Source organism: Micropterus dolomieu, linkage group LG02, assembly GCF_021292245.1.
Source record: "Micropterus dolomieu isolate WLL.071019.BEF.003 ecotype Adirondacks linkage group LG02, ASM2129224v1, whole genome shotgun sequence".
In the NCBI taxonomy this organism is placed as follows: Eukaryota; Metazoa; Chordata; class Actinopteri; order Centrarchiformes; family Centrarchidae; genus Micropterus; species Micropterus dolomieu.
In genome coordinates this window covers 25144166-25150881 of record NC_060151.1, presented here as the reverse complement: position 1 = coordinate 25150881, position 6716 = coordinate 25144166, and the positions used below count along the sequence as shown (strand labels likewise).

At 39.2% G+C, this 6716-nt stretch overlaps 1 protein-coding gene and 1 long non-coding RNA gene across 3 annotated transcripts in view; both read left to right on the top strand.

Moving 5' to 3' along the window:
* The window catches only part of LOC123960722, a 6737-nt gene extending 1780 nt beyond the window's left edge, over positions 1-4957 (top strand). Inside the window, exon 2 of the long non-coding RNA XR_006822587.1 lies at positions 4664-4957. This is a non-coding gene — a long non-coding RNA (uncharacterized LOC123960722). The remainder of the gene's footprint in view (positions 1-4663) is intronic.
* asic2 (acid-sensing (proton-gated) ion channel 2) overlaps positions 1-6716 on the top strand; it is a 363461-nt gene that overhangs the window by 112305 nt on the left and 244440 nt on the right. The gene's annotated exons all lie outside the window — the stretch shown is intronic.

The window sequence follows — 6716 nt, the reverse complement described above, 5'->3', positions numbered from 1 at the left end:
AATGCATGCAAAGACCATCAACTCCAAGACCTGTGGATGATGTCCGCTATGATCAAGTGGACCACTTTCCAGGTTTTACCAACAAGGGGCAGTGCAGATTGTGACAGATAACCATCTCCTGTCAGAAATGTAGTGTTCGTCTGTGCATTGTCTCTGGGAAATGCCAACGCAACTGCTTCCACAAATTCCACAAAAAATTAATAGAGGGAGAGGATGTGACAGGCATTGTTATTGTTCATTTGTATGTGCCATGTCCTTTTAGACAAAGTAGGAAAATGGAATTCCAATGTACATATGTTTTACATATGTGTAGGTTTTGTTGTTGTTGGTATAACTGGATTGGTAAAACTGACGGTTCTGGGAGGCCTATACTTTGACTGAAATGATGAAATCATTTTAAAAACTAGTTTGCGTGGTGTGTTTTTGACAAGCAAGAATGTATTTCTTCTCTTCATGATATAAAACATTAAAGTATTAACTATTTTGACCTTAATAAGGCAACGTATCCTGGGAGATGCAACTCATAAAATCTGAAATAAACAAAATATTAAAAATATTTTTGTGCAAATATTTTACTTGGTTGCAAGTAACAATAATAATAACATAATATAAGGGTTAAGTCATTACACTGCCTCAGCCTGCTGTCACACGTCTGACAGGCCACCGTGCACTACACAGAACACTGCCCAACAAATTAGACAGTTTGGCGTGATGCTCATCAAGTAGGACATTTGATTTCTCCCTTTCTCGTCGTTGTTGGTACTTTTGCATCCTCTTTCGTGAACCTGACCATGTTAATCAAACCAACAATGGCAGCGAGTATTACCCAATTAGGGGTAGAAAAGCACAAGTCTTCACACAATGCGGGTGGGATGATTTGCATGGGATGCTGCATTAAAGACAACTCGGAAATACGGGACAAACTATGTCCTGTCTTGATTCGAGATGGGATGCGCAATTTAGGTCTCAAATACGGGACTATTCTGTATTTTAAGGGATGGGTGGCAACCCTAGTACTGAGAGAACTTGGAGTACACTTCTACTGTTCATCACAGCAGCAAGGTGAGAAGTTAAACCACTGTGGGTCAGCAAAACAAGCTTTCAAATTAGGTCTTTAAACATTTGATGAAAGTTTGGTTTAGCTGAACAAGTTCTAAATCCCAGCAGAGCTGATCTGATGCTAAGTGACGCAGCAAAATGTTCAGGCAGTAGTTTGTGGAATGGTTAGTAAATGAATTCCTTATAGCAAGTGAGCAGAAAGGGTCCAGTATGTTTAACCTTTATTTATACATGGTAGGCTGGCTGAGCATCATTTTTTGTGACTTTTAATATATAAATTAGCAAAAGAATAGACCGGTAGAAGACCAAATGAAAAAACAAGTTATTACAGAAATTTAATGAATTTCATTAATTGATTTGCATTTATTTAATACTTTTAATAGCAAGGCCAACATATTGTGATCCTTGTTTGTTTTACTTAAACTGTGTAAAAAATGACAATGAAAAGCTAAATTAATAGTATATTCACCGAGGCTGCAGGCTGTGTATTATTTCTCATCAAAATCATTTTATTGAGCTGTCATTAACACAGTACGGGCTCTTTCAAGATGATGTGACTCAGAGGATGAATTTAGCAGCTGTCAAACTCTCAAGCCACATTTTCAGCTATAAATCTGTGCCCTGGCTTTGTGTGCTCCTTCCTGTGTGACATTTTCCTTATTTTGCAGTTCAGCTGCTTTTCTGCTCTTGTTTTATCCCCGTGGCCTGTTGTTGATCCGGAGTTTGGAGAAGGACAATGAGTGGATCAGAGGTTAGCGACTGTGTCCTCCCTCTGTTTGTGTGTCTGAGTGAGTGAGTGAGTGTGTGTGTTAGAGATCAAGGCCTTAGAACTTGTAATAGATGGCTTTAGAGAACAATTCTGGACATTTCCATTCTTTTTTGTCCCTGACATGGATCTCAATCTGGGCGAGATCAGAAAGGAAGCTGCACATTTTCAGAAAACGAGGATGGAAAGAAAGATGGCAGAAATGGCTAGGGGGAGATGTCGATGTTGCCTCACTAAATCTACCATAATCATTATTATTGCAATTATTACTGACCTGGTCAAGGAGAGATGTATGTATAAAATACACCCTGTAAAACCTAAACACTGCTATGAACCACTTAATAGTGATGTATCTGACATTTCTGGGCACATCACGTTGCTTCTTGGTGTATTTTTCTTATTGCTGTATATAATGGACCAAATATAGACACTGTTTCACTCTGGGATATTTCCAGCAGTTAAAATGCAGCAGCAGTGCAGCGTTTATTGATCTAAAGCATTAACAGTAAATGTCAAGTTTTGATGTGAGTGCAGGAGAATCAAAGAATAGTGGGATCTCTCTAGACCTGTGGTTCTCAACCTTTTTTGGGCCATCCCCTACCCTATCCATTATCTAGGTACCTTACCGCCCCCATCAAAAAAGATGTTGGCTATTTGCCCTAAATATTGTTGATAATTACTATTAATATTGTTATTAAAAGACACAAAAATGCACATAATTGAATGGCAAACTACAGATTTATTACTTTCCCAGGGAAGGAGAAAGCTGCTATGTAAATAGTAATTATATTTAATTAAAAAGCAACTGTCCTCCCAGAAACTGTGTGTGAACCCAGAAACTGTTTTCTTGGAGGTGGCACTTAATAAGTGGGGAGTCTAATGGTCCACCCCCAGAAGATTTTGAGCATTCAAGACTTCATTTCCTGCATTCTGGTGAAAATTTCTGCCTTTTCTGCACCAATTTCTGGTGGAAATGTTTTTATTTCTATTAAGGGAAAAATTCAGGTAGCAGATGACAATAAAAATATATAAATATAATGCAGTAAGGCTCTCAGGCATTCTTATTTGCTTTTAAAAATGTTTCTCCTGTAGATCAACTTATTTGATATCATACCTGCTGAGTCAACACACGTAAATTAGTCTTACCTCCTCTTTTGTGTCTTTGGTTTGGGTAAGTAAACGCTTCAAATGTGATTGTGGCACCCTTTCACCAAAACGAAACTAACGGACAATACCAGACTTCAGCAGCTATGATAAAGTGCAGCTCACAGTCCCAAACCGAGCAAGGCTACGTCTCCGTTTTTGACGTTACATTTTTATAGCCTATTAAAACTCTACAAGTCACGTCACTGCTTGGGCACAAACTGGCTGCGACTCATGGCGTGAGGTGGGTCCATTTCACAGCACTCGCTGGTATCGCATCAGGTGCTGGATGCTGGACGAAGTTGTTTTAGGGGGAAGTCCGACAGCGGAATATCCTTCTTATAAATGTGTAACCATTGCGATAACAAGGCCTTCACGGTGTATTCTTTAGATAAATCAACACTACCACAGTAAAACGAAGAAACAGGGCGTCCATTTCCCACGGTGTACGCCAGTTTACACGGTAAAATGGTGAAATTTTACAGATGATACTCTGCCTTAAGGCAGCCCGGAAGCACTGAAGAGAAGAAGACTTACACCAGGAATCCACTGTCTCCAGTTACAGCACGTTACTGCTGCGCCACGGTTTTGATACGTCCATAGCTCGGTGTCAAAGTCCACTGGAAGCGTCTCAGAAGCGTTTCAGCAGCGGAACGTGCAGCCTGCCCAACATTATTTACTTCACTTTACTTATTAATTTTTCCTTTTTGTGCTTCTACCTTCTTCACAGCTCTATTTGACCCCGTTTTGTTCTGTTAACTTCAGGCTGCATTTCCCACAAGGAGCTTTTGACAATCAGAGCGTTTTGCCTGCCTAATTTTGCTGACATGTTTAGATTTTGTTGATTTGGTAATCATTGTTTGCGTTTTGTGCTTCTACAATGATTAAGTAGGCTGCGTAGATAAATGGTTTCTTTTTGTGTCTGTTTTAATTGGAGTTTATTGTTGTGAGTCTCCACAGTGTGTTTTACTTTGAAAATTGACCGGATGTTGTGTGTCGGGCTTCCTGCTTGGTTCATCTGCTCTGTCCTGCTTGACGCGGCTAGCAGCAAAATGACAATGGTCTAAAACGTTTGATTGAGGGGTTCTCAACAGTTGGCAGATAACACTCTAAAGATTTTTTCACTGAGTGTAAAATTTTACATTACTCATAGTGATTTGATCCATTATCCATATGAGTAATAGTGTTTAGTGCAGCTTTAACTAAGAATACATTTCCCTTAAAATTCTTCAGGTTTCTTACCAATGCCTTTAAAACTAGAATATGTTTTATACGTGTCTGTTTATTAAGATTATCTATTATGATGTTTTGTATAAATAGCTTGTAAATAAATAATGCCACCTATTTGTGAATGATTTTATCCCAAGAAATTGATTTGCCAATACAGTACAGTGCTAACCAAACTAAGATTAAACAGGCTGTGAGAGAATGAATACAAAGAAAATGTCTCAAAGCACTCCTGAAATGCAAAATATATTGAGTTTCCAGTAGTGCATTTTTCTGTTCAATTCTTAAACTAAATTAACAAATCACAGAACCGTGCCTTAATAAAGAGATCTGCATGCCCTAAAAAAGTGGGGTAAATATTGTAATGAAAATATCACGGCCTGGTTAGAGTGAATAAATGGATCAGATGTAATGTGTGATGGCCCCGCCTAGTTGGGTGTTTAACTGTGTGGTGTTTTGATCCTGAAGGTATCAGCGCCCGTAAGCCAGATTGAGAGCACCTGGGCCCGACGCTGTGGGAGGATAAATACTCCGGCCCTTTTGCTGTCGCTCTCTCTCTGATCTGGTCCCACTCCTGCCAGCAGCAGCAGCCGCAGCACACCTTTGTTTTGTTACATTATGATTGTTACCACTCCTCAACACCAAAGCTCCTACTTGTCACTCATCCACATCTACACCACTGATGACACTGACTAACACACTCCACATTGTTAATTATTTAATTGTTTAAGTTATTACAATAAATATTTGTGCTCTTGGCAATCTTCCGTGTACTCTCCGCATTTGTCATGGCCTTTGAGCCGGGTTATGACAAATGTAACACACCTGAAGTGAAGCACATTCATAGTTCCAGCTTCATGTCACATGATGTGCGGTATATAGCAGCTCTATATCTTTTTATGTTTATTGTTAGTCAGCTGGGACGCTCCACAAACAATGTATAGTTTTGTATATTTATGTGTGTGTGTGTGTGTGTGTATGAGTGTGTGCATAGATTTTGTCTCTACCAATAACGTTGTTCATTACTTTGGCACTACCAGGCATTTTCCGATAAACTAATTTCTTCAGTCAGATACCGTTATTTATCTGCAATTTCTGAATAATCTCAATATTCTCTCCCACAAACTCATAAAAACCTCTTCTCCGTCTCACAATCACTCATCTGTGTGTTTACTTCATGCGGTTTGTGTCCGAAGGGATGGTGGAGATGGAGTGAGTCTGATCTGGCGCTCATTAACGGCACTGAAGGATAACAAAATGGGATAAGTTCATGGCCTCACTAAGCTGGAAACAGAGACACACACACACACACACACACACACTCCTACACCAACTCACGCTCACTGCCTGTTTGCTGAGTATGCACACAGGCTGACAACCTAGGGAAGTTATTTTATTTACAGCTGTTGGAGGCTGATGTCAGCTCTGATCCATGAGAGAATTCTAAACGTTGCGGACGATCTGAAGACATTTTTGAAGATCACTTTTTCCTTCTGTAACCCACAGGCATGTGTGTGGGATGGTTGCGTTGCTGTGGATGCCTCAGGTGTTATGATTTGATTTCTAGTTATGTACAGAATTCAACACTTTGACTGTCGTAGAACCACTGCAACAACAGATGGATGTGTTGTACATTATCCTTCCTCAAATACCAAAGGGCATGCCCCTGTGTTCTGTCCAAGGACCAATAATCTTTCACAAATACTGTATATAAATTATATTTTAGACAACTTACCAAATGTATTCTATCACTTTTATGCTGGTGATATTGTTACCTAATTAGTCTTCCTCATCCATAGTACAAGCCCTTGAATTCTTGTAATCTGCTTTTAAAGTTGTTCTGTCCTTTCTAACCCATTTTAAATGCAGACAAATGAAAAGTTCTCCATCTGATTGTTTGCTTACTTTATTTTGATTATTCTAAATGTATTTGAACTAGTGAGTGATTACCGGATTTCACTATTAACCGCGCTTTAAAACGTCACAGTTAATTAATTGTAAAGCACGCCGCGGTCAAAGCAGTTGAACTTGAGTGCTGAGCAGCTTCCACGCAGTGCAAATTGCTTCTTTTCCGAAAGGGCCTTTATGGAAGAACCTAGTCCTCTCAAGACCTTCAGGCACTGAACATTTAACGTTACATCATGTTGTCTTCTCCTGTCTGTGTTGAGAAAATGTTGCCAGGTGTAAAACACTAACATACATCAGGAGCTTATAGACTTTCAGGACTATAGGCTACCAATTAACTGCATTTCAGTCATTTTCACTAAAACATACAGTGGGGGAAATAAGTATTTGACCCCTTGCTGATTTTGCAGGTTTGCCCACTTACAAAGAATGCAACGATCTATAATTTTAATCATATGTACATTCTAACAGTGAAAGACAGAATCCCAAAGAAAATTCCAGAAAATCACATCATATGAATTTATTAAAATTGATAACCATCTGATGAGGAAAAACAAGTATTTGACCCCCTGGACAAACAGCATGTTAATATTTTGTAGAAAAGCCATTATTGGCC